This window comes from Sceloporus undulatus, chromosome 5 (assembly GCF_019175285.1).
Source record: "Sceloporus undulatus isolate JIND9_A2432 ecotype Alabama chromosome 5, SceUnd_v1.1, whole genome shotgun sequence".
NCBI lineage: Eukaryota > Metazoa > Chordata > Lepidosauria > Squamata > Phrynosomatidae > Sceloporus > Sceloporus undulatus.
The window spans coordinates 135,538,057-135,564,134 of record NC_056526.1 but is presented as its reverse complement, the minus strand read 5'-3'; the positions used below and the strand labels follow the sequence as shown (position 1 = coordinate 135,564,134).

General features: G+C 39.0%; 1 protein-coding gene across 4 annotated transcripts in view; it reads left to right on the top strand.

Moving 5' to 3' along the window:
• Positions 1–26,078, top strand: part of GALNTL6 (polypeptide N-acetylgalactosaminyltransferase like 6) — a 627,170-nt gene that overhangs the window by 294,667 nt on the left and 306,425 nt on the right. The window lies entirely within an intron of this gene.

The following is a 26,078-nucleotide window of genomic DNA, read 5'->3' as shown; positions in this document are numbered from 1 at the left end:
AAGTCTCTTATGTCCTTTCCCTAAAATAGCATGGCTGATTTGGTATATTGTAGCTGCAGTTTTCCAGATAACTAATGCTGAAAGAATCTTTTTTGCTCAGTGTTATTCTTCTGAGTAAAAACCTATTAACTTTGACCTTTGGAGGAAGCTGTTTATCAGATTTCCCACTTTGCGTTTTATTGCATGAGACAGCTTGATTTAGCTGTTGTACCACAACAACATAGTAGTACATTAGAATTGCAATATTATAATTTGGTCTTTGGGGGTTGGGAAGTAAAACTTGCTTTTAAATGTGGGTTGTTTACAGATGTAGTGGACCAAGTGAAGTCTTCCAGATGTTACTGGACTGTAAAACCTAGCATTCCTTACTGTTAGCTCACTGGTTAGGGTGGATGTAATTATAATCAAATGCTATCTGAGAATAGCTCTCTACTTAGGTTTGATCCACAGTGTTTTTTTCCAGAAACAGAAGGGCTTCTTTCATTCATGTAGTTCCAGCAATTCATTGTAGGAGAATAGAGGGGAAGGGATTTTTTCTGAAGTCTCCTTTCTGCCTGACATCTCCAGTGCCAGCCCCACTGTATAGCAGTTTCAGGGGTCTGGAGAGAGAAAGACAGAACAATGAAAATCACCACAATTCTGTGTTTGCTCTATCAGTTGCATCTTGTGCACATAATGGGAACTCTGACTCAACATTATTCTGTCCTTCAAGATTCACATTTTTATATTTATTGTTCAGCTGGTAGGGTAAAAGGAAATAACTGATTAAAATTTTGCATTAAAAGCTGAGTTTGTTACTCTGTGCTTTGAATTTGTTTTCTATTGTTTTTAATACTGTAGTTAAAAACATTAACGTCTCATTTGTGGGATATGCATATGTTGAAGTCAACATTATGGCAGTTAAGACTTGGTCTTAATTTTGTGCAGTTTCACTCTATCCTACCTTAATGCTTCTATCATTCTTTCTTTGTTTCAGACGGTGAAACTTCCTTTCTTCCTACATGCAAAGTAATAATCCATGTAGGAAAGAAAGTTGTGTGTATGCAATTTACTTCTGTAAATGTACCACAAGTCTTACAGACTTTTTAAGGCAAGGCATGCTTTGTCTTCCAGTGGATCTCTGGAGGTCCAAAATAGATTTTCGTGAGAATCTCAAGACTATTGAATTTATTTTCTAGATCTTCTTTGGCAACATTTGTCCATGTGTTTAGCCTGAGTGTATCCTGTACAGACAGAAAGATAGTCTTGTTTAAACACAACTAAAAAAATAAAATAAAAAAATATTGGGGCAACTGTTGTATAAAAATTACACAACTTTCTATCTGTAATACCAAAGAGATAAAATTCCCCACAACACTGTACCGTTTTGGAAACTCTCATCCTTAAATGAAAGAGCCTAGTAGCTTTTATAGCATTCATTATCCTTTAAAATGTTTTCAGAGTGATTAAAGAGTTTATCACTGCTGTTACAAAAAGTTCTGTGCAAAAGTACACAGAGAAGAAACTGCCAGGAGACAAGTAAACCAGTCAGAAATGCAGTTATTTAGCCAGGTGGTAAATGCTTAGCACCTTGAAAATGCTGTAAGAATAGATGAAGGGAATACTTGTGTGTTTCCTACTTTATATTCTTACCTAATACTAACATTGAGGCACATATAAAGAGCCTACTATGACAGACAAGAAAAATGTTTCAGCATACAGCCGAGCTTTCTGCAAATGACTTCAGAAAAGTTATTTTGTATGCCTTGATTTTATACACATTTTTCAGACTTGAAAATCTTTAGATTGTTCATGCATAACAAGCAATAAAGTCTGGCATTTAGATAATAGAAAACAGGAATGACAAGCACACTTTTAAATCATGATAGGACACAAATGAAAGAACTGGTGTTATGGAGAAGAAAGAAGAGCATGGAAAGCTAAGCAACTGTTTAGAATATTTGACTATTAAATATCCTTCAGAAAGAATTGTGTCAAGTGACTGGTTAAGACTTACTGTATATACTCATGTATAAATCTAGAAATTTTAGTTTAAAAATTGACACCACCACCCCCCCCCCCCCGAAAAGGTTGACTTATCCATGGACCAATGTGAGTACTGTCTTTAATGCTTATTTTAAAAAAGGGATATCCCTTGGTGAAAGAAAAGAGTGGATTTTGTCCTGGACAAACTGCCCTCCTTGCACTCTCTCATCCATCCAGCCTTTACTGTGAGAACAAACAGTTATGCTTACTGAAATTTTGTGAGTTCTTTGGCATTGTTTTCTTTTGCTTCATCCTCTAGATCCTTTGTTATATGCCCCTAGGTTTTACCCTTGACATATCCACAGGTCATATAAAAATCCATAATTTTGTCAGCAAAACCTGCCCTCGACCTATTTATAAGGTTGACTTATAGTTCAGTTGTTTTTCCCACAATGCATCCTGACTGGTTTTCTCATTGAGGATAAGAAAATGTGCAAATATTGGCCAGGAACCTGTTAATGATGTACACAGGCATAAGTTGTGTTATGCCTCCAGACTTATTGGATAGTTTTTTGCGGGTTTTTCGGGCTATGGGGCCTTGTTCTAGAAGAGTTTCTTCCCGACGTTTCACCAGCATCTGTGGCTGGCATCTTATTTTTATTGGACACTGTACAGTGACTTTATGCAGCACACAGGGAGAGAAGCAGAGATCCAGATTCCGAACACATATTGATATTACATTGGGTGAGGTGAATATGATCTCCAATGAGCCTCTGCTCATTCTGTAATGTGGCTTGAGGCCTCTCAACAGAGCATGCAAAAGTCTAGTGTGGAACATGTAATGACGTGTATCACATTACACGTTGCAGTTGTGCAACAGGGGATCAGCAATGCACACTTAACAGTAACCTACAGATATTGTCCTAAAGTGGTATAGCCACTCTATAACTCAAACTCAGTGTAACTCCACTGTAATTTATTTATGCTACACTGGCTGAGTAGGATCTTGACTATTTTTAGATTCCTAAAATATTTATATTTCTAGCTGTCATCCTCTCCCTAAACCCCTAGAATATACGTATAGCTGCTGTATCCCCACCCCATACAGTGGTACCTCGGGATACGAAATGCGCGGGTTACGAAATTTCCGGGATACGAAAAGGTTGGATTGGCAAAAACTGTTTTGGGTTACGAAATATTTTTCGGGTTACGAAATTCATTTCGGCGCGAAATTCAAATGCTATAGGCTTCCAGCGCTAACGGAAAGCTATTTCGGGTTACGAAATTTTCGCGTTACGAAGGGAATGGCGGAACGAATTAATTTCGTAACCCGAGGCACCACTGTATAGCATTCTGCTCACCCCAAAAGATGAACAGAAATTGAAGTGAGATTGATTCTGCATCTGGGCTCTGCTTACCTTACATATAGTATAAGATAGAAGATAAGGAGCTCATATCATAAATGAACATGAGAAGTTCTCTAACAACTCACAAGTTCCTTGTTGTCTTATTTCTAAAATAGGAACAAGTGGCTTTTGTTATTGTTACTGTTGATTGGACAAAAAGTATAGGTTTGCAATTATAAAAAAGATGCTGAACAAAAGAGGCTGTGCAATTATAAAAGGAATGAATGGATCGCATATTAATTCAAGTAAGGACCATTTGAAGATGAACATACAATTTTAGAAAGTGAAGTGGAAGTGAAATGTAGAGTGCTTGAGAAAAATAAATCACTAGGAAAAGATGGCATAGAGCTGCTTCAAGCTACAGAGACAGAACCTGCTCTAGTTCTAACTAAAATCTGTCAACAAATATAAGAAGAAAAAAACAATGGCTCACAGATGAAAAATTCAATACTCAAAAATCAGAAGGAAAGGTCATGGCAACAGTCTTTTGAGATATGGAAGGTACTTTAATGACTGTCTGTCTTCTAAAGGGCCAAGAAATTAATGTAGAATACTACTCTAACTTGCTGTGCTGATTAAGAGAAGCAATGAAGGAAAAAATGGTGAGGGAAGCTGAGGAAAGGTGTTCTCTTTGGGCCTGGACAGACTGGCACTTTGTGCCGGCCTGGGCCCGAACTAGGGCTGCAGTAGAGCAGAGTGAACATGCTCCCAACCCTGCTGTGTGCTGCCAGCACCATCTTGCCACTCCCCCATTTACATGGGGTGTGCCATGATAATGTTCGCCATGCACAGCACCCAAATGGCATGGCACACAGGGGCATCATAATGCCATGCAACGGCAGAGATAGTGCCCATTCTGCAGCATAAAAAGAAGTCCCTTTTCAGGGCTTCTTTTTGAGACCTGTGCAGGCCATGGCATGATGTGGAAGCAGCCTGCTTCCCCTTTCAGCCAATCTGTCCAGCCCTGAAAGGTGTTCTGTTTGTATAGGATAATGTACCTGTTCACAGGGCTGGCACAACAATTGATATTTCGAAGAATCTGGGGTTTTGAGCATGTAGACAATCGACTCTATTCACCTCATGTTGCTCCATCTGACTATTAATAGTTTCCAAACCTTAAAATTAGTTTGAAAGGAAGGAAACTTTCGTTAAAAAAAGATTGAACATAGATAAAACACACATCAACATCACAAAAACGCATTCTACAATAAACATTCATTTACTACCTGTTCTTCAATATTACAATATTTCAATATAAATATTTATCTCTTCCAAAATTCTCTAATCAACATGTCCATTCCTTCTAAGTGGTTTTCATCTTATTCTCATGTCTTTACTGAAATTCCCTCTTCACAATCATTCTTTTCTTTGTTAACATCCTCCTTCCCTCCTACCTTAAACAACCAATTATCTCTTTCCAATTTCTACCTCTTTCTTCTCTTCCCCTCCTTATTCTCCCACCTTTTCCTATCTCTCCTCTTCCTCTTCCAAATAGTTATATCATCTTCTACTTGCTTAACCTTCTATTCCCCTTCTTACATCTAACCCTTCTATTTTCTCTCCCTTAATAATTCCTGCAGAACCACTTCATCCCCTTCAAGTACTTCATTCACTCCTCTACATTATATCTTTCCATCCTTTCATCTACTTCCTCTCCTGCTATCCTTGGTTATTTCTTAACATTAAAGCTAGTCTGTATCTTCCTAATCTCTCTTTTTTTTTCTTACTGCAAACTTCTATTATATTGACTAAAGTACCATCTATTTTCATATTTTAATAATTATTTGTTCATCTCATCCCATCAATTATTAATCTACTATTATCTGAACCCTACTGCTGCTATAAGAATCCATTTCCCCGTCATGTACAACTCATCCAACTCCTAATCTTTTCCAAATTTGTTCAAGTTCCCCTCTCATTAATTTGTCCATTTCAGCTATATCGTAAATCTTGAGGAGCCAATCTTCTACTTCTGGAATCTGTTCTTCTTTCCATTGTCAAGCATATATCAGTCTTGCAGCTGAAATTAAATAAAATACAACCCCTCCACAGTTTTTTATTTCCACATAACTATCCAATGTGCTTAACAGAAATGTGTTTGGTTTCAATTCTATTTTTATCTGGAGTATTTTCTCAATTTCTTTATGTATTCAAGTCCAATGTGTTTTAGCTTTTACCCAACCCCACCACATATGAAAAAAAGTTGCATTCTCTTTAAAGCACTTCCATCGTTTGTTTCCCCTTTCCTTATACATTTTAGACAGTTTTTTTGGCATTAAATACCAGTGGTGCAACATTTTATTATATATATTCTTTTTTATCCTGACTTTTACTAAATTTCAATCTCCTAGACCATGTATCTTCCCTTGGTTGAGAGGAAGTGATTTACATGTTAATCATGTTACATGTTAGCCTGAGGCCTTGCCATTAAACAACAAGCCAACACAGAGTTTTACATGTAAATCACTTCCTCTCAACCAAGGGTCACACAGTGTGTGTGTGTGTGTACACACACACACACACACACACACACACACACCACTTGCTCCCATGCCAATATGGCCACATAGCCCAAAAAAACATCTTGTATGTATATCTGCTGGGGGGAGGGGTTCTACTGCTTATAAGCTCTCTATATGCATTTCACTTTTTTGTCTTCCTCTCTCCTGGCCTTCCCCACCCTCTTTTTGCATTCCAAAACACTATCTACTCTAATTGACATAAGACAAACCTTCTAGCATAATTGGTTTAGTTTGCTTTTAGCGGGATTAATCTGTTCTGTGGTGGTCACGAAAATAGTCAGAAACACAGCCTTTGATGATATGCTAATAATGACCTTTGCAAGTCAGCCTTTTGTTCTTTCCTTAATGTCTGCATTAGCCCTGCCATTCCTGTCAAGTTAACAGGGGAGGCCTAGTGAGTAATCTTGAAATCCCCATTTGTCAAGCAGGTGTGTCTTTCCGTACTTCAAGTTGTCTGCAGTAGTTTTTCTACTAAGGCATGTTGTTAATTTGATGAAAAGCAATTAATACTTCATGACATGCAGTGCAAAAGTCTTTACAGGAACATCAACTTTTCATTTTTACAGTGTCATCCTAAGCTATTCATTTGCATGCACCTTCTCCACAAAAAAGTATGTTGACTTGGCTGTCCACCATCTGGTCTCACAAATAACACATAGTGAATAAGTAAACTTCTGTGTTTTTCTTGTTTGTCTAGCTTTTTTACCAGACAAGCATAAGGCTGTCACACAGGTCCTGACCCTGAGATTTCATGAATCATCTCTAGCCAGGAGATGATTGTGAAATTCTCCTGTTTTGGTAGACTAGATATTTGAAAAGTTACTGCTTTCTTTTATTAATATGTTATTGAAATTTTCCAAATATTAATATTCCAAATTCCAAATTTTAATTTTAATTCTAATATTTTTGTCTGACAATCCTAGACAAGCATGTATCCAAAACCCCAAATGCCTGAAAGTATTGAGCACATTTTCATGTTCCCTACCCAGCCTTTAACTAGGGGAACACTATGGAAGTGGATCCATTCCCTCCAACATTGAACTGATGAAAACTGGGGCACATGTGATGGCCAAGCAACATCAGAACATGGTCAAGATGGCAAAAGTAATACACAAGCTATTAGAAGCTGTGGCAGTTGTTTTTGCCTGAATCTACAGAGAAGGGCAAGATTCCACTTCTTCCTCTCCTATCCTACTTGCTGAATCAATTGTGTGCAAACTTTTGCACTTTGAACTCAGTTTGCACCAATTGAAGTAAGCAGAGAACAAAAGAGGCACATGGGAGGAGGTGACAGAAACTGGGATATCTTAAAAACAGCTGGAAAAGTAGGCTGATAGAGGATCAATTGGGACTGTCCCTGAAAAATCAGGACAGTTGGAGGGTATGAGATATGTGCTTTCCTTAGAATCAATTTACATTACTTCAGTTCCTTATGGAGTATGTGCAGCTCTGGTAGATTAAGACTTTTCTGTCTTATATTCCAAAAGTGAACTCATTTTCTAAAACAGGGAGGGTGACAATGAGGAAGAGGGCTCTTTTAGAAGTGCCTACATGCCTGTCCCACCATCAGTGTAAAACTTTGTCTAGAGAAGCAGTTATATTAATCCTTTTCTAGCCTCAGTCAAAGGCTTTGTATTCCAGGGCTTTTAAAAAATCTGTTAAAATTATGCAATATTGTTTAAATATTTCTAAACGACTAGCCTTAATATTTTCATTATATTAAAGGATAATATATTATCTTATATCAAATAGATTTTTGTTGCTGTTTTGCCAGTGTATATTTCATCTTTATTCCTACAGGGTTGCCACTATATGTGTTGTTTTCTCTGCTACTTTGTTTAATACTATCATGGTATTTTATTTTATTGTATTGCTTGCAGTGTGTGTGTGTCTGTGTGCTATTGTGTTTCTGTTGATCTGCATGCTGCCTAGGAGACTAAGTGCTTACAAAACTTACAAATAAAGGACTTAACAAATATGAATTCAAACACTATCCATGCCCAAGATGCCCCATGGGAGTTATCAACAAGAATTTTAAGGGAAGAATCCTATGAGAAAGAGAGCCAAAAATAGGGTAGCAGAGCATGCAATGCCAACTAACTGGGGTGGGGGTGTGATGGGCAATCTGTCCGGCCCCCTCCACCAGCCAGGGCCCTTCTGCCATCCATTGGCTGGAGCGGCTGATGGGGATCGGATGTTGGTGCCTCCCAACAGTTCCTTCCACATCTGATGAGTCTGCTGGCCAAGCACGAAAAAGGTTGCTGGGTGTTGGCAGCAGCCCACCCTCCACCAATGGCCACTGGTGTGAAGGGTGCCTTCTGGATCTGGCAGAGCTGCTGGCTAGGCAGGAAAGTGAGTTGCCTCCCTTTCCCACTTGGCCAGGAGCCCCACCAGATCTTTCAACTGCTTTCTACCTTTCCTAGCGTTATTGCCTTTTCTAATGATTCATGCCTTCTCATGATGTGGCCAAAGTACAACAACTTCAGTTTTGTCATCTTGGCTTCCAGACAGAGTTCTGACTTGTTCTGTTCTAGGACCCATTTGTTTGTCTTTTGGCTATCTACGGTATCCTCAGTACTCTTCTCCAACATCACATCTCAAATGAGTTTATTTTCGGCAGTAGAACACACTACCTCGGAGACTGGTGGAATCTCCCTCCTTGGGAGTCTTTAAACAGAGGATGGATGGCCATCCGTCAGGTATGCTAAGATTGAGAGTTCCTGCATGGCAGGGGCGGTTTGACTGATTGGCCCTTGTGGTCTCTTCCAACTTTATGATTCTTTGATTCTTCCTATCCACTTTCTTCATTGTCCAGCTCTCACATCAATACATGATGATGGAGAATACTATGTCTTGGATAATTCTAACTTTAGTGCTCTGTTGTATATCTTTACATTTTAGGATCTTGTCTGAGAAGCAATGTAACATAGTGGTTTGAGTGTTGGACTACAACTCTGGATACCAGGGTTCAGTTCCCCATTCAGCTATGAAATCCACTGGGTGACCTTGGGCAAGTCACATGCTCTCAGCCTCAGGGAAAGTCACTGACAAACCTGCTTTGAACAAATCTTGCCAGGAAAACCCATGATAGGGCCACTATAAGTCAAAACTACTTGAAAGCACACAATGACAGTAATCTTGTCTAGTTCTTTAAAAGCTGTCCTCCCCATTTCTAGTCTGCAAGTATCTCATCAGGGCTCCTCTTGGTCTTGCTGCCTGCCTCCTCCAGCCCTCATCTGAATCCTTGGTGTTTGCCCACAGCAGTGGCATGCAGGCTTCCCATTCTGGCTCCTCTCAGTCCTGCTGCCTGCCTCCTCCAGCCCTCAGAATGAAGTTTACTATGTCGGTATCATGTGAGACAATGCTTTGTAATTTGGTTGCTTAATTCTGTTGAGGGTGAGTTCCAGTTGTTCAGTAATGTGTGTGTATTTGAGGGTGAGGGAGAGACCATTCTGCATAAGTTTACAGAAACTCATATTATCATTTAGTCACTATTTCTTCTTCAGAATTTTCTACCAGACTCGCCACTATTTGTTGTGCCTATGTTTTCCTGAGCTGTACAAGGTGACTAACGTACACAAAATATTATAAATACAATATAGTGTATCTATTTATATTACTTTTATTTTGGGTTAACTTTACAATTGCTTATCTCCCTGCTTTTCTCTTCTGGAGGCTATTAGTTTTATAGCACCCAAATCCTATTGTTAGTCCAAACTGCAGAAGAACCATTGAAGGGGTCAGGTTTCCTGTGTGTTCACTTGCCATTTAACCATTGAGTCAATGCTTCTGCTCAAGTTGGGCCTTCTTTTTTATGTCAGAATCGTAATGCTGGGAAAATAAGTAAACCTGGCCCTTCTCTTTTTGTAGATTTCATAAAGGAATGAGAATTTTTCCTAAATTAAATAAAGATAGCATGAGAACAACCCATTCCAATTTATAAGAGGGTAGTAAGGCATTCATTCCACTTGAGAACTGTGATCCAGATTACAGTTTTTGGTTGTTGTTGTTGTTTTAATTTAGAAGGGCAGCAAAGCAGTTATGTGTACATTTAAAACTGGCAAGGTCAGTGAATTATTTTCTGTGTTATACTTGCCAATAAAAAAACAAAATGCCCCTTCTGAATAATATATAAGCATAATTAAATTTACGGAGATAAAAATTCCTGAGACTGCCTTCTTTTTTTTGCCACCCAGCACTGCTCTACAGTATTCTAGTCACATACAAAGAGACCTACGTCATTTCTTGAGCTTACACAGAGTTCATAAAAGTTTGGAAGAAAGTTCACCTAACTGAATAAGCTTATATAGAGAAAGGTGTAAGCACAAATTACTTAGCAATTCCTACATTACTTTGTCCAGTGGACTACAATAAATAATTAGTTTGCACACAGAAGAAAATCACTCATGCTAGTGTATTTAAATTTGTTTAATACAAGTTAATGAGACTGAGCTATCTTTAATGTAATTACTGCTAATGCTTTCTAACATTTATTTACTAGGAGCAGAGGGCTTGCTAGAAAGCAACACTTATTTAAATGCAGGAGTGAAATGATGCAATAAGTAGCAAGTATGCTTCATAAAATTGTAAAGAATTCCAGAGGCAAGAGGTCAGGAAACTGTCTGGAGGTCAGCAGGTTAACAAATTCCTGGAATAGAAGAAAGTATCAGCAAGCTGAGAAAGAATTCTTGTTTTTAGACATTGATGTAAATTTCCTTGGCTCCAGATATTGCACTTGTACATTAAATCTATCTATTAAATCCAGGTTTTTTTCCGGTTCTGCCAATAGCTAATTTCGGATGTATTGCACATGCATGTTTCATTTCCCACTTATTTTCACTCTCCATCACAGGTTTTGTGGTCATCAGACTACGTATACTGATTAAGACAGCTTACTGAGAAAGGATCAAACAGTTGTGACTATAACACTGCTATGTTTCTTAAAGAGTCAAATATTTGGAGAATGCAGATATAGCAAGAATATATAATGCTTTTTCATGTAAACATGATTTTCAAGTAGATTGTTAACAGCTTGGTAAATTTCAAAAAAGTTAGCAGATTTTACAGACTATAATTTACATGTTAATATAACTTCAGTATTGATTTGTATTACTGTATGACCTGGGGTTGATAGCTTCAAGAAAACCTTGGTTCAGGCTGTACTTATCCTTAAAAACATGTAGGCCTCGTGTATTCTGTCAGAGAATGGGTCAAGGAAAGTTCTCTCTTGCCAAGATGGTACAGAGGGGAGGAGGGATGGCATTCCAGATAAGAGACTCCTCACTGGTACTGGCACCTGGAGATTTGATAAACTATTTGCTGAGTTGGCATGGGAATATCTTTCCCCCTTTTCCTTGGGCACAGACTCTGTATGATAGATGATGACATAGTATATACTAAGCTGCTGGAAAAACACAAAGATATATGATACTAGATATGAGATATGGGTTGGATGGATCACATAGAATCATAGAATCACAGGGTTGGAAGAGACCACAAGGGCCATCCAGTCCAACCATGAAGGAACTCTCAATCAAAGCATCCCTGCCAGATGGCCATCCAGCCTCTGTTTAATGACCTCCAAGGAAGGAGACTCCACTACACTCTAAGGGACTGTGTTCTATTGTTGAACAGCCCTTACTGTCAGGAAGTTCTTCCTAATGTTGAGGTGGAATCTCTTTTCCTGCAGCTTGCTTATAGATTACTCAGTAATATAGACAAAAAAGTCTAGAGGCTGAAGATGCTAGCTACATATGCTAGCAAAAGATCAGGAATATACTCTCTCAGAAAACGGCCACATAGCCCAAAAAACCCACAAAAAAACAATAGGTCTGGAACTTTCTAAGGTTTAGACATTTGAATCTGAAGTGAAGTATCATAAGGAGTTCAGGAATAAACCTTCTGCAGTGGTGCTTGAATCTCACTACTAAAAATAGGCTTTAGTCATAGACACACTTAAATTTACTTTTGAATACACTTCTATAGAATTGCATTGTGAAACACATACTTTTTTTTAAAAAAAAGTGTTTATTTCTTCTGTTTTGCATAATTGTGTGCTGTTTGCTTCCTTTAGCTGTCCTCAATTTGTATCAGGGGAAAACATGTTCTGTTGGCTTGTTTTTGGCATCTAGTTAGTTATGTTCTCTGTTCAAACAATGTTTGCCCTCCAGCAAGGCAGAAATCCAGAGAGCATCTTGTAGCTCTCTTGAAATGATTTGCTAGGTGCATCTTAACAACAGAAAAGAATGCAGAGGCTGGGGAGGTGGAAGGAGGGAGGACAAGAAAGCATGTGATAACAGGATTCTGATAAGACCTGCCATTTGTATTGGCTTTTTCTGTATCTGCTCAGTTTTGCATAATATCTGAAATGACTGAAATTGTCTTTTGACATGACATATATATAGTGAGTAATAAAGTTGTATCTAACTAAAGTAGCATTTGTTGTTTCCTATTTAGCTTAACACTGATGGTACAAATTAATGGGCAGGATGAATGAAAAACAAGTCCCATTGGCCCAAACCCACCAGGTTCTATATAATTTGGGATCCAGCCCCCCAATTTTTCCTCCTTGCCAATATTTAATGAACCAAGCAGTAGCAATTTCATTTCATTTCCCAAAGCTTTGCTGGCTGGCAAGATGAGCTGGCTCCCTGTGGGAAGAGATAGAATTCTATAAGAGATGAAAAAGTGATGTACCAAAGTGGCAATCATTTCAAGGAGACCTGTGGCCAGTGTTATGGTTCTATTATATTCATAACTTATCAAATAATTTTTTGGTATGTAATGATGCAGTTTCACATCACTTGCACTGCATATCACATAAAAGGATAACTAGCAGTTTGAAAGCATGCAAATGCAAGTAGATAAATAGGTGCTACTTTGGTGGTAAGGTAACAGCGTTCAGTACAGTCATGCTGGCCACATGGCCACTAGAGTCATCTTTGGACAACACTGGCTCTTCGGCTTAGTAACGGAGCACTGCCTCCTACAGTCGGTTACGACTAGACATTCATGTCAAGGGACTACCTTTATCTTTAACTTTTATAATATCCATATTTCTGTTAATCTTTGTCCTTCACTTTTTTTTCTTCCTTGAAAAATTTCTTCCTTGAGTAATGAACATCTGGCTGTCATGTAGCTGAAATACAGGTAGAATATCTGCAGGTCTGTTTCTGTTCATATCCTATGTAAAGTTGCATCTATTTCAAATTCTTCTCATCATGTACCTGATAATATTGATGTTTTTAAAATGTGTTTGAACTGTGGCATTTTATTTTTCATTTCTTGTCTCATTAATTTATTGATTTATTTTCATCACTGTCCAGTTCATTTTTCATTTGTCATTCATTCTCACTCAGGAGATCCAGGCTGTATTCTGTTGGCTGTAACTTTGGAATTTCTTTCCAAATGGCATGATATTTTTAGCACTTTTACTACTCCATAAGACATCAGATCCACCAAGTTCCAGACAGATTAGACAAAGAATCCCCACTGTATATGTAATTAAAGGATAACTGACATCCTTTATACTTCTCAGTGTTTTGTACTTCAGATTGGACAGTTTTCAAGTCTCAAAGTAAAGTTTCCCTTTCATCCATAATGTTGGGGCCAGGGCTATTAATACAATATTGTAACTCTATATATACAGTGAATAAATGAACAAGTAAAAACATTCAGTCATTGGAGTTTATGGAAGACACTTCAATTAGAACTTATGCATCAGTCTTATGAAACATTTAGAGTAAATATAATGTTGCACTGGAGCAACGAAGGCCATAATTTGTATTCATTTTTTTTCTTGACTCTTGCTCTTGAAGAATAATATCTTAAATACTGTAGTTTGACAGCACTTCTTTTTTCATTACTTTCCCCTAGTTAAGAGAAGACAATGCCACCATATTTCTTTCTTAATAAAATGAAGGTCATATTCACATACAGTATTTATTGTCAGGGATGATGGGAGTTGTAGCTCTTCACCTCTGGCTCGAACTCACCACCTTGTTACACACCGGCGCTGACCAGCTTTGGCCAGTGGATAAAGCTTTGCTCTAAAGCAGCAGAGTTACAGAGAATAGGCTGAAGATCCTGACAAACTCTCCAAGCCTTCTCACTCTTGCTTCCACAGAAGTCTTCACCCTTCTTCAGGATCCAGCTGGTTCTTGTAGCTTCACCCAAGACACCAGACAACTCAGTAGTCTTATATAAAAGATCTACTTTATTCTACTATATACAGCTCCAAAACTATCCTCCACTACTACCGACAAAATACATTGGGATTCATAGCCATTATTATAGTCCTTGGAAAATACCACCCACTCTTGTCTGTTTCCACCTAGTGGGCGTGTACAACCATTTTCATTGGTTCTCTTGTTTCATCCCACAATTAATGATTTCATCATCTCAGCCTTGTCCACTTTAACAATTCTCAGGTGTGTTCAATTATCCACTTTACACTTCTGTCCTTGGCATTTAGGACTTGTTAATTACATTACCATTTACACCTGTGTGGCTTCTAATTGCTTTTGCTGAGTCATCCTGACTCTCACATACATGTTTTATTTCATTCACTGTATATCCCATGTTGCTTTTTCCTTAACATTTATTTCCTCACATTGCAGTTGTTGTTAACAGTCTTCGAATCAACTTCAGCTCATGGTGACCCTGTGGATGAGACATCTCTAAATCCCCCTGAACTCAACCTCTCTTTTCAGGTCCTACAGGCTCAGGCCCTGTGGCGGCTCTGATGAATCCAACCATCTGACATGTGGTCTTCCACTCTTTCTATTGCCTTCCACCTTTCCTAGCATCATTGTTTTTTTCTAATCATTCATTTTTCCTCATGATGTAGCCAAAGTACAACAGCCTAAATTTAGTCATCTTGGCTTCTTGAGAAAATTCCAGCTTGATCTGTTCTAGAACCCATTTGTATATCATCTTGGCTGTCCACGGTATTTTCAGAATTTTCTCCAGCACCTCATCTCAAATTAGTTTATTTTCTTCCTGTCAGCTTTTCTCACTGTCTAGCTCTCATATCCATACATAACAATGGGAAATACACTGGCTTGGACTATCCTCACTTTAGTGTTCAGAGTTACTTACAATTTATAATCTTTACACTTTATGATCTGTTCAGGTCTTTCATAGTTACCCTTCCCAAATCTAATCTTCTTCTGATTTCTTGACTGCAATCTCTGTTCTTATCAATATTGGAATGAAGGTATGGGAAATCTGACTATTTCAGTTTTCTTGTTTGCAAATAAAATGTTCACACTTGTATTACACTACAAAGAATTATGTACATTTATTACTGTAAAGACAGTAGGCACACTAATGGTGTAGGATACCTTATTTACGCTTCTGTTCAAATAGCATAATGATTATCATTTTGATAGGACTCTGGAGAAGGACATTTTTAGATATTGGTTATTTTTAGAGTTTCGTTATAAAGTCTCTATCCTGATACTTGTAAGTTTCTTCTTTATCCGCAAAATATACTGTTCCATTATTTTTATTATTTTTTGGTAATGGAGAGAGACAAAGCAGAGAGCTTATGAATATAGATGCAGTTTAGCTATTCCTTTGTTTACTGCTCACTGTGCTGAAGATTTTTGTGAGACTCTTCTCTGCACACCAAAATTTACAGGTATACTTCTAGTATTATAGAAGTCCCTTTGCAGTTAGAAATGTGAGAGACAAAAGAGAGAGAATGGGTTACCAGAGAGTAAATTGTCAGGAAGGAAAGATGAAAAATAAGTAATATATTTTGCATAATTCAACATATCCAGTATATATTGTCATTGGAAATGCTGATCCATATGCAAATGAATATTACTCGATGTCACAACAATCAATTTCTTAGCACGCAAGGCTGATACAAACATCTATATGATTTTTTCTGTGTCTATTTTAGGAATGGAAATGTTCCCCTTGTCCAATTTATTGATGCACAAGTGGTGGTGAGACAAATGGTGCTTTTTCTTTAAACAAGAAATGTGCACATCTTCTTAACAAGAAGAATTACATTCCTTGATGTTTGAGTATGTGTGTTTCTACTTGTAAACAAGGGGAATGTGTGAAGCCTTTCTGTTAATAATAAACATTGATTGTTATGAGTTCTTTTATAATGGTCCATTCCCAGACCTTGGAAATAACTCATTTATTAACTCTGTAAGTTAACAAACATGTTAGATTTTTTTTGTCTATGTGCCAAACTCACTAGATTTCCTGATTAATGTAGAGGCTAAGGAGATTATCGCACTGCGTTCTGAGAACGTTCTGATCACGTGATGAGAACGGAACGCATTTGAGAATACCGCACGTATGTGTTCCAATCGGGTTCTCAGAACGCTTAAATGTGTTCCAAATGTGTTCCAGGAGGGAACGGATTTGAATGTGTTCTGAATGTGTTCCCAGAGAGCTGAAACGTGATGAAAACGTTCCAAGAGAAGTGTGTGCGGTATTCTTATCCGTTCTCAAATCCGTTCCCTCATTCCTCTGTCTTCTGATTGGCTGAAAGAATGACAGGCAGGGAGGGAGGCAGGCAGGCGAGCGACTGCAGTGAGGGAAGGTGTGTGTGTGTGAGGGGGGAAAGAAGGAGGGAGGGAAGGGAGGAAAAAGGGAGGAAAGGTGGGACAAGGAAGAGAAGAGGAAAGCAGGGAAAGAGAGGGAAAGAAGAGACCAGAGCAGAGAGCAAGAGGGAGAGGGTCTGGCTGCTTCTCCGGGGGTCTCTAGTGTCATGTCCAGTGGGGCTCCTGTGCTTGCAGCCTGCAGGAGGCAGGGATGGCAGGGATGCCCAGGACCTTCTCCTCCTTCCCTCAAAGAGGGAACCCACAAAAGCTCCTCTGTTTGGAGCACCACAGAAAAGCAAGCAAACAACTCCCAGAATTCCATAGCAAAGAGCCAGACAAGAGTTAAAGCGGGGAGGGAAGCTCACAACCTGAAGGCACACATTACATGCACACACACAGAAGCAAAAGGGTGTCAAGCTGCCAAAAAGGGGAAATGGGATGACAGCAGAGGACTCTTCTTTTCTAACCGGTTTAAAGAGCTGCTATGGCTGCTGGGGCTCTGCCCTTGGCCCAGTCCCCTCCCTTTCCCTCCGCTTGAAGGGACCTCCGTGGAGCTCCCTTAAAGCCCAGGCTGCCAAGGAGGGGACTCTGCCCTTGGCCCATCAAGTTACATAGGTTTTATCCTATTTTCTTCAAACATATGCCAGCATATGAAGCCCCAGCGTTTTATAGGGGCTTGCCTTCTTTCCCTCCCAAGAGAATCTTCGGAGGGAAGACTTCTCAGTGAGGCTGAGAAGCACTCTCCCGGCCAGAGTCCCTAGACTTACTGAAATCCCCCACCTCCCTTCCCCATAGAAATCAATCCAAAAACTGAGTTTAAAAGGAGCAGAGGAGAGCCCTTTGGGTCTGCATCTGAGAGAGATTTTAAACTCCGTTTTTGGATTCTTTCCTATGGGGAAAGAGGGGAGAGAGAGAGATGGCAGGACAATCCCATAGCCAAGTATCCTCTGCCCCCCCCCCAGATGAAGACCCATAGGGCTCACTGCTCTTTTAAAACTCCGTTTTTGGATTGATTCCTATGGGGAAGGGAGGTGAGGGATTTCAGTAAGCCGAGGGACTCAGGAGAGGCGAGCTCCATGGCCCAAGCCTCCCTTTTCCCTCTTTCCTGGGAGCAGCGCCTCTCCCGAGCCGTCCAACCACTGAGTGGCGACGTCATCAGAAGACAGCCCACAAAACTTAATACAGCAAACCGTTCTGAGAACGGTTTCAAGAAAAAGGAATCGCAGTGCGGTAAACTGCCGTTCTGATCCCGTTCTGATCCCGTTTTGATTTCTAATGCGGTAATATCCGTTCCAGGAACGTTTTCATCACGTGATGATATGGAACGTTCTCAGAACGCAGTGCGATAATCTTCTAATACTTTATTCTGCTTTGATGAGTTAATTGATTTTAGAATGATAGACTCCATTACGTTGGGATGCCCTTCCACTGGCAGATTCTCTAAACCAGAAGGGTCTAAGGAAAAGAAGGATTAGAACTGGAGGAAATGTATCACATGGCTCTGTTGCTCAGAACCTAGCTGGAAAGAATAGCTGGAAAACAATTGAAGAAGTAGGATCAGGGCACAACAAATGAAAAAGATAAGTCATGGAATGGAATGGAATAAAACAGAATGGGGTTGATAAGTAAACTATTTCCTTAGCCTTCAATAAGTTATGGTCATTACAGAATGGTAGACACTTCAGGTTCCTACCACCACCTATTTGCCTGTGTGTCTTTCATATGAGCGAAGAGTGCACTGTGACACTTCATTTCTCCTCCTCTATTGATATTGTTCTGGTTTCTTCCACCTTTCCTAGCATTACGTTTTTTTCCCAATGAGTCATGCATACTGCCTTCTCATGATGTGTCAGAAGTATGACAGCCTCAGTTTTGTCATCTTGGTTTCTGGCTTGATCTGCAATAGGACCCACTTGTTTGTCTTTTTGTCTGTCCATAAAATCCTCAGCACTCATTTCCAGCACCATCATCTCATATGAATTGATTTTCTTCCCATCTTGTTTCTTAATTGGCCCACTCTCACATCTATACATGGTAATAGGAAATCCAATGGTTTGTATGACTTTTAACTTTTGTGCTCAATTGTATATCTTTGCATGTTAGAATCTTTTCTAGTACTTTCATAGTTGCTGTTCCCATTCTTAGTGATCTTCTAATTTTGTGAGTGAAATCCCTGTTGCTATTAAATGTTTGATCCCAGGTAGGAAAACTCTTTTATTATTTCTATTTATTGTTGTCTAGCTTGAATTTATGTAGATTCTCCATGGTTATTATTTTTGTTTTCTTTATGTTCAACAGTGAGCCTGCCTTTGCACATTTTTCCTTGATCTTCCTTAGTAGTTGCTCCAGGTTTGGGAAGTTTTCTGCTAGTATATACTGTATATATACCCAACTTTTCCAGGCAAGCATTCTCTGAAGATGCCAGTCACAGATGCCAGCCACAGAAACGTCAGGAAGAAACTCTTCTAGATCATGGCCACATAGCCCGAAAAACCCACAAAAAACTATTTTCTGCTAGTATTACGGTATCACCTGCGTGCCTTAGATTGTTGATATTCTTTCCTCCTATTTTCAGTCCTATTTCTACTATGTCCAAGCCTGCTTTTCTTAAAACATTTTCTACCTATAAATTGAACAGGTAGGGTGACTGAGGGCCAAATCCCCAATTTGAGTGTGGACTGTCTTCATGATGTAAGGCCAGTTCCACACCAAATCAGCCTTCCCTTAAAACAGTATAAAATAATTGTCTAGATTTTACTGCAAAATCCAGAACATTCCCTAGCAATGTGAGGCTGCTAATACACAGATCTCACTGTGGCACTACTGCTGGTACAAAGCACTCCCTCTGAGGTCACAAGGCACCCAGCCACGTGATTGATGCTGGGCATCTCTTTTCTGACCTCAGTGGGAGTGACTTGTGGCAGTGGTAATGGGCAGCACAGTGGGGCTACATGTGTAGACAGGTGGACAGGGTCAACACATCTGAGGTCCTGGAGAACACAACCTCAGAATGCATTTGTGCCCTGCTAAACTAGGTGATTCCCTCCTTTTCCCTATAACTGAAATTTGATTGTGCCCTAGGCCTTTTCAAAAGGGATCTGGTATTTTTAGAATCTGTCACTGAATAGGAATCCAGTTCAACTAGTTCCCATTTCCTTACTTTTAACACATACCCTTGTTTTGAAATATTTCACTTTCTCTACATTTAAAAATCATGTATAAAGTCTATTAGATGGAATGTGATTATCCTAGTAATAAAACAATTATGTTGACTGAAAAATCCATGAAGAAATGGCTTGTATCTTATGTAGAACATCTAATTAATTTTATACATACCTGATTGAGCTGGAGAGACCTGCTTTGGAGGAGGAAAATCAATCCCACCATGCTTAAATTGTGCTTCAAAGAGGGAAAATAAAATACTTCAGAAGCTAGCTTTGCTTAAGTGTTATAAAAGACCATTTACATACCAGATTTGTTTTGTGATAATGAAACCAGCATGTCCAATAGTATTACACTACCTATTCATTTGGGTCATTGGTCTTGATTACACTGTTTTGGATTTTTCGTATCTGTGTGGCTCCTTAAGTGAAATGCTGCTTTCAGTTATTGACCATTGAGCCCTTCTCCATGAGTCTGGTTTGGAGCATGACACATTTTGGACCATATCGACATGGGAAGTTTTGAAGAAGAGTGTGTCAGTGAATGGAGGAGAGAAGGATATTCACCACAGTTGATTAAATAAATATTTCTCCTGCTTTTGTGGAAAAAGTGGTTGGCCATACTGTCTTAAAAATATTCTCTAAAAGAGGTTTACATACAGAGCAAAACAGATATGCATCGAGGAGCAACCAGGAGTGGCAAAAAGCCACTCCTGGCCTGACCTGCCAGTGAACATACACCATGCTCGCGGTCCCAAATAGTGCTCCTTTTGGGGCTGGTTTTGGGCTGCCTTAGGTGACTCTGGGGCAGCTTCTGGGTGTTTCAGGGATGTGTTTTATGTAAACACCATGCCCCTGGAGCATCTGGAAGCTGTCCCCATCTGTAATTAATTGAAATTAATTGAAACATTATAGTCCATTTCCAGTTCCAGCAACACACCTTTTTCTATATGGCCTCACTTCCACCCCAAAAGTTGTACGCCACTGATTTAAACAGAGTCGTATGACCATTTACCAATTGTGAAATTTAAAAGTGGACATTTAGACTCTTGGTAATATGATCTGTGTAAAGCAGTCTGACTATAAAATTAGAAAATATTTTCTTTTCCTTATCAGTGTCCAGTGTATTGTTATAAGAGGCATGTATCTCCAGGATTTATACCTTGCATGACATTTAATTTCCTGCCAGGTTAGAAAGTAAGATGGGTTTTCTTTTTCCTTGTCAGATGAGGTTGGTTGTGGGTTTTGTTGTTGTTGTGGGCTTTATTTATTTATTTATTTTGAGGGAGGGGTCACCTGAAGTATCTATTAGCTTTGTTTTTCTTGTACATGCACTTTTATCTTTTCATGCATTTTGTATTTTCTTCTCTTAATTCTCTGCTTAAGATGGATTTAAAATGTATTTCTGTATAAAACACAGATAAGATTTTTTTCCAGAAAGTACCACTATGATACATTTATAAGTTCAGTTAATTATAGTTACTTTCAGAAGAGATGTTTAGCATATTTACCTTGATTCTAAGCTATATTACATCACTTTGCTAAAAACATTACCAGAATGAAGGTGAAAATTGACAACAATGATTTTCCTTCTTCCCCTCCTGTCACTGTTTTGAATTTGGGACATGAAGAAACTATTGGATGAATTGTAACCCGCACGGATTCTTCATGATTGGGCAGGCTAGAAATAAATTATTATTGTAGTTGTTGTTGTTGTTGTTGTTGTTATTATTATTTTAGAAAACCCAATTTCTCACCAGCACACCTACCAAAAAGAAATATGTGAGTTTTTTAAAAAAAAATACACAGAGGAAGGATACAGTTAACAACAACCTGTATCTATAAATATAAAGTAAAAACCACGGTCCTCATCAACAACATCTCACTATCTAGCTATCTTTCTAATCACAGTTGTACTTTCATAGTTATGTGGATAAGGCTACATAACTCACTCCCACAAAAGGGGTGATGTTATCTGTTGTGAAGTTACAATTATAATGTAATAATATCATTGCAGATGGGCAAAGGAACACATTAGAAGCAAACTAATTACTTCCAAGCAGTTTTCATAGTCAAGGGCATGCTTGTAGGACAGAGTTAAACACCCTGAGCTGAAGCCATTCCCTTTATTTAAATCATGCCTTACTCCTAGGCTTTTTTTAAAAAGCCCAATGCATTTCAGCTTCATCACCAGTTGGCTTTCTTCATGGCCTGTTCATGGCTTACAAAAAGCAGAAAATACATATAATTAAAAACATAATAAACAAGTTTAAAACTATGGGTCCGCACAGACAGGCCAAAATAAAGCTGCTTCGGGTCACTTTGGGGATATGCTGTTTAAATGATGCATGTGTTCTAAGAGTCCGGAAACCTTGCCAAAGCCATGCTCCAGTCCTAAGGACTGGAACGTGACTTTGGTGCAGTTTCTGAACTCTTAGGATGTATGCATCATTTAAACAGCATACCTCCAAAGTGACCCAAAGCAGCTTTGTTTTGGCCTGTATGTACAGGGCCTATATTAAATAACAACTGAATTAGAACCAATTAAAATCTTACTTTAAAACAGATGAAAAACAGTTGGGCACCATAAAAGCCCTCTTTTGTTATTACTATTTTTTAGTTAAAATCAGTTTCCAAAGACTTACTGGAAAAGAAAGGTCTTAGCCTGCTATAGAAAGAAAAAAGAAGAAGGAGCCATTTTAACCTCCCTAGGGAGAGAGTTTCAAAATATGACCTGGGCTACAGAAAAGGTCTTTTCCTGCATTCCTACCAACTGTGCCTGAAAAGGTGGTGGGATAAAGAGAAGTGCGTCCCCTGCAGATTCTAAAGCAGAGGCAGACTCATATGAGAATACAGTTGCCCCTCTGTTTTTGTCCCTCTGCCCCTTCCCCCCCTCAAAAATGAAAAATCACAAATATTCAAGCCCCACTCACTTGAATGGCCGCACACTCCTGCATGTAGCTGTGTGCGTGCACCACAGGCATGCATGCCATTTTGTCCCTCGGTGTTTCCTGTCTGCAAAAGACCAAGGGACATGAAAGGCAAGACCGCGAACGCCGATGGCAAGTGTATATAGTCCTTCAGATAACCTGGGCCTGAGCCATTTAGGGCTTTGTAGGTCAGAACCAGCACTTTGGATTCTGCCCAAAAAGGGTCCTGCAGCCAGTTGAACTGTTGCAACAAGGGAATTATGTACTGTCTGTAGCCAGTCCCAGTTAGTAATCTGGCTGTAACTCTTTGGACCAGCTGAAGTTTTTGAACACCCATCAAAGGCAGATTCATATAGAATGCAATACAGTAATCCAGTCAGGCTGTTACTAAGGCATGTGTCTCTGTGCCCAAGTCAATTGTCCCAAGGAATGGGCACAGTTAGCACATTAACTTTTAATTATGCAAATGTACTCCTGGCTACCACAGAAGAAGAGTGAAAGGAGACAAGATCCCTCATGGTATGTGATGGTCCAAACACTTCTGGTTGTTGTTGGCCAACCAGGGTACAGAATGCTATTTGAAAACACTGATGTTCTGGACCATGTCAACAGCTACTGGGTCTGAATGCACAGAGAGGCCGTTGAAATCCACAAACACCTGGACAACTTCAGAAAAGAAGAAATGCTGAAAGTAAACAAGGTTTGGCTACCAGTCCTAAAAACCACCAAAATCAAGACTCAAGACAAGCAAAAGAAAGGTCTTAGCCATCCAGGCTCAAAGGGATTCTCCACAGACAATGGATTACCAATTAAATAGGCACAAATCTCCCTCCCACATCCTCCACACAACACATCTTCAGGCTGTGCCATTCAACAGTATAACACACAAACTAACTCCACCATTAACATGTAAAAAACAAAACGAAAATACCACTCCCTCTCAAACAAGTGTCCCACCGGTGTATATAGTCCACACACTTCCATGCCACTACCCTCTGAAGATGCCAGCCACAGATGCAGGCAAAATGTCAGGAATACGTTTTTCCAGAATGTGGCTACATAGCTGGAAAAATTCACAGAAAACACAAAATGGCCTTCTTCCTACAAATGGTTTGAGTGGAATTCTACTCAAGAGACAATGCCACTTGTGAGAGTAAACATTGGATCCTACCCAATATGTCTTCATAACTTTCATTTAATGCAAAGCTGCCCCATTGGTTCCATTGTTTGAACCTTATGCTTTGCAATATGCAGTATGCGTTAAATCCATTGAGTTCAGTACTTTAACAAATCAGAGCTTAGCACAACTTCACAGGGTAGTATTTATTGCTCAGTTCAAATACAGAACTAGCAAAATATAGGTTATTTTGAACTTCTTTTAATTGGCAATGGGACAGGAATTAGCATAGCTAATAATGATGACCTGCATATCTACATCTTGGGCTGCAATGGAGGGTGTGTGTGCAGGGGCTGATTAAAATACTTGTGTTGAGCCACAGTAAATCAAAGAAATGCAACATTGGATCATTTCCATATGTATCATCTAGAATATTTTTTTTAAAAAGAACCTTTCCTTTTATGGCTATTTTTCTGCAATGCTTCAGGGGACTCCGAGTTGTCAAGAAGAATTGCAACTGAGTGATTGATGGGCAAAGTAAAGAGTCAGTGATGTAATCTTCATCCCAGAAGGCACCATGTGCCTTGGTTTACTTGGCTGTTTTACAAGGGAAGGCTTAAAGGAGATTGATGATATATGAAGTAGAAAGAGCTCCAAGAATTAACCAAGAGAATATAGTATTCATCTAGGCAGTTTCCTTTATAAAGTGAGCCAAAAATCTATAGCTGTGATGATAATGAAATCCAGACAACCTTAGGGCAAGGCATAATTGAGAGATTTATTGCATGGGAGAAAATAAGGAATGAAATTATTGTGGTTTTCATTTTATAACCTACAGGGTATTTTTTTTCCTTTTCATTTATTGCGGAAGGAACACAAATTTGAAATTGGCTCTGCCAATATTTCCCTCATTTTCCTTTGTCTCTCCATCAACACTTGTGCTATAGTTTTGATGGTCTCTGTGACATTGTTCTGGCATTTTGGTATCAATCATATAAGAGGGATCTGCACACATAAAAGGCCTTTGTGAATGTTACTGATTTGCTGCCAGACGTCTATGTCCACCTAACATCAAGGATTTTTTTTAACACTCACTGCATCTGAGATATGCTCAGAGATGTATGGTACTATGGTGCTTACAAGAGTTTGGAAAGCTGGACCTCAGCTTAGGGCTGTAATTCTTTTTCTTTTCAAAAGTAGCAACAGGTAATTTCAGCAATTTTCTTCTTTTTTTCTTTTGGCCATAATGTGTTTTATATTGCCAGCTAGCTGTAACATACTGATTTTTATAAATAATAACTCGCAGTTATCATTATTCATTCCATTTATTAGTTACAAGTGTTGTTAATATTTCAATATATTTTTAAAAAATCATTTTTTAGTTTTCCATTTCTAAAAGTAGCTAGAATGAACTTATGGAGGTGTTTGGGTTTTTTGTTTCTTTTTCCTTTTTATTTGTCTTGAGTTTTGGGGCTTTTAAAAAAACATTGAATGTTACAATCTGCTGGACTGTGGTACAAACTAGGAATGGAAAACATTTAAAAAATATTTTCTCAGGTGTCAGGAAACTCCAACAAGGAGAATCTTTACAACAAGACTGCAGCCACTTTGTGGCGGCCTGGGGCCAAAATTAGGGCTTGGGAGAGCGGAGCGTCCGCACGCTCCAAGCTTTCCCAGCACCATTTTGGGTGTGTCCATGCGCACATCCACACACCACGCGCGCCAATGATGTGTCTTGTGCACCATCTCCAAATGGGGCAATGCACAAGAGATGTCACCATGCCACTTCAGAATGCTAATGGCACCTTTGGCAGCGGTACAGAAAGGAGCTGCTTTTTGCAGCTCATTTTTGGGGCAGATCGTTGCCACAACTGTGCGGTTATTGTGGCAATGATCCAGGGCAGAAAGGGACGGCATCTCGGCACTCCTTTCTGCCCATCTGTACTGGGCCTTATTCTGCAAAAATGTTGCTATTGGTATTTTCTATGCAGCCCCAAAGTGTCTTTTATGCAGGAAAAAGTACTGTATGTGCAGAAAAAACTACTAATGTGAAGAAATATAATTTCCTATGGACAAAATGCTGTTTCCTGCACAGAAAACGCTGTAGTTGGAGTATTATTATGTACAATGCTTGCACATTTGTAATGCAAAAAAAAAAAAATTTCTGCACAAAAATAGTTTGTATGAATTGTACACAGAATAAATTCCTGACTGAATGGTCTTTAAAAACCACAGTTTTTGAAGACTTTTCAGCAATTAGAAGAAAATTCCTAAAATAACCTGTTACTTCCTTCAAAAATTAAATTAGTAAAGAACTGCATACCTTGTGCAAACAGTTATTGTTTTAAAACTAGCTGTTATGACTGTTTTTTTCTTTGATCAATTTCTAGTTGGCATGGTATTAAAATG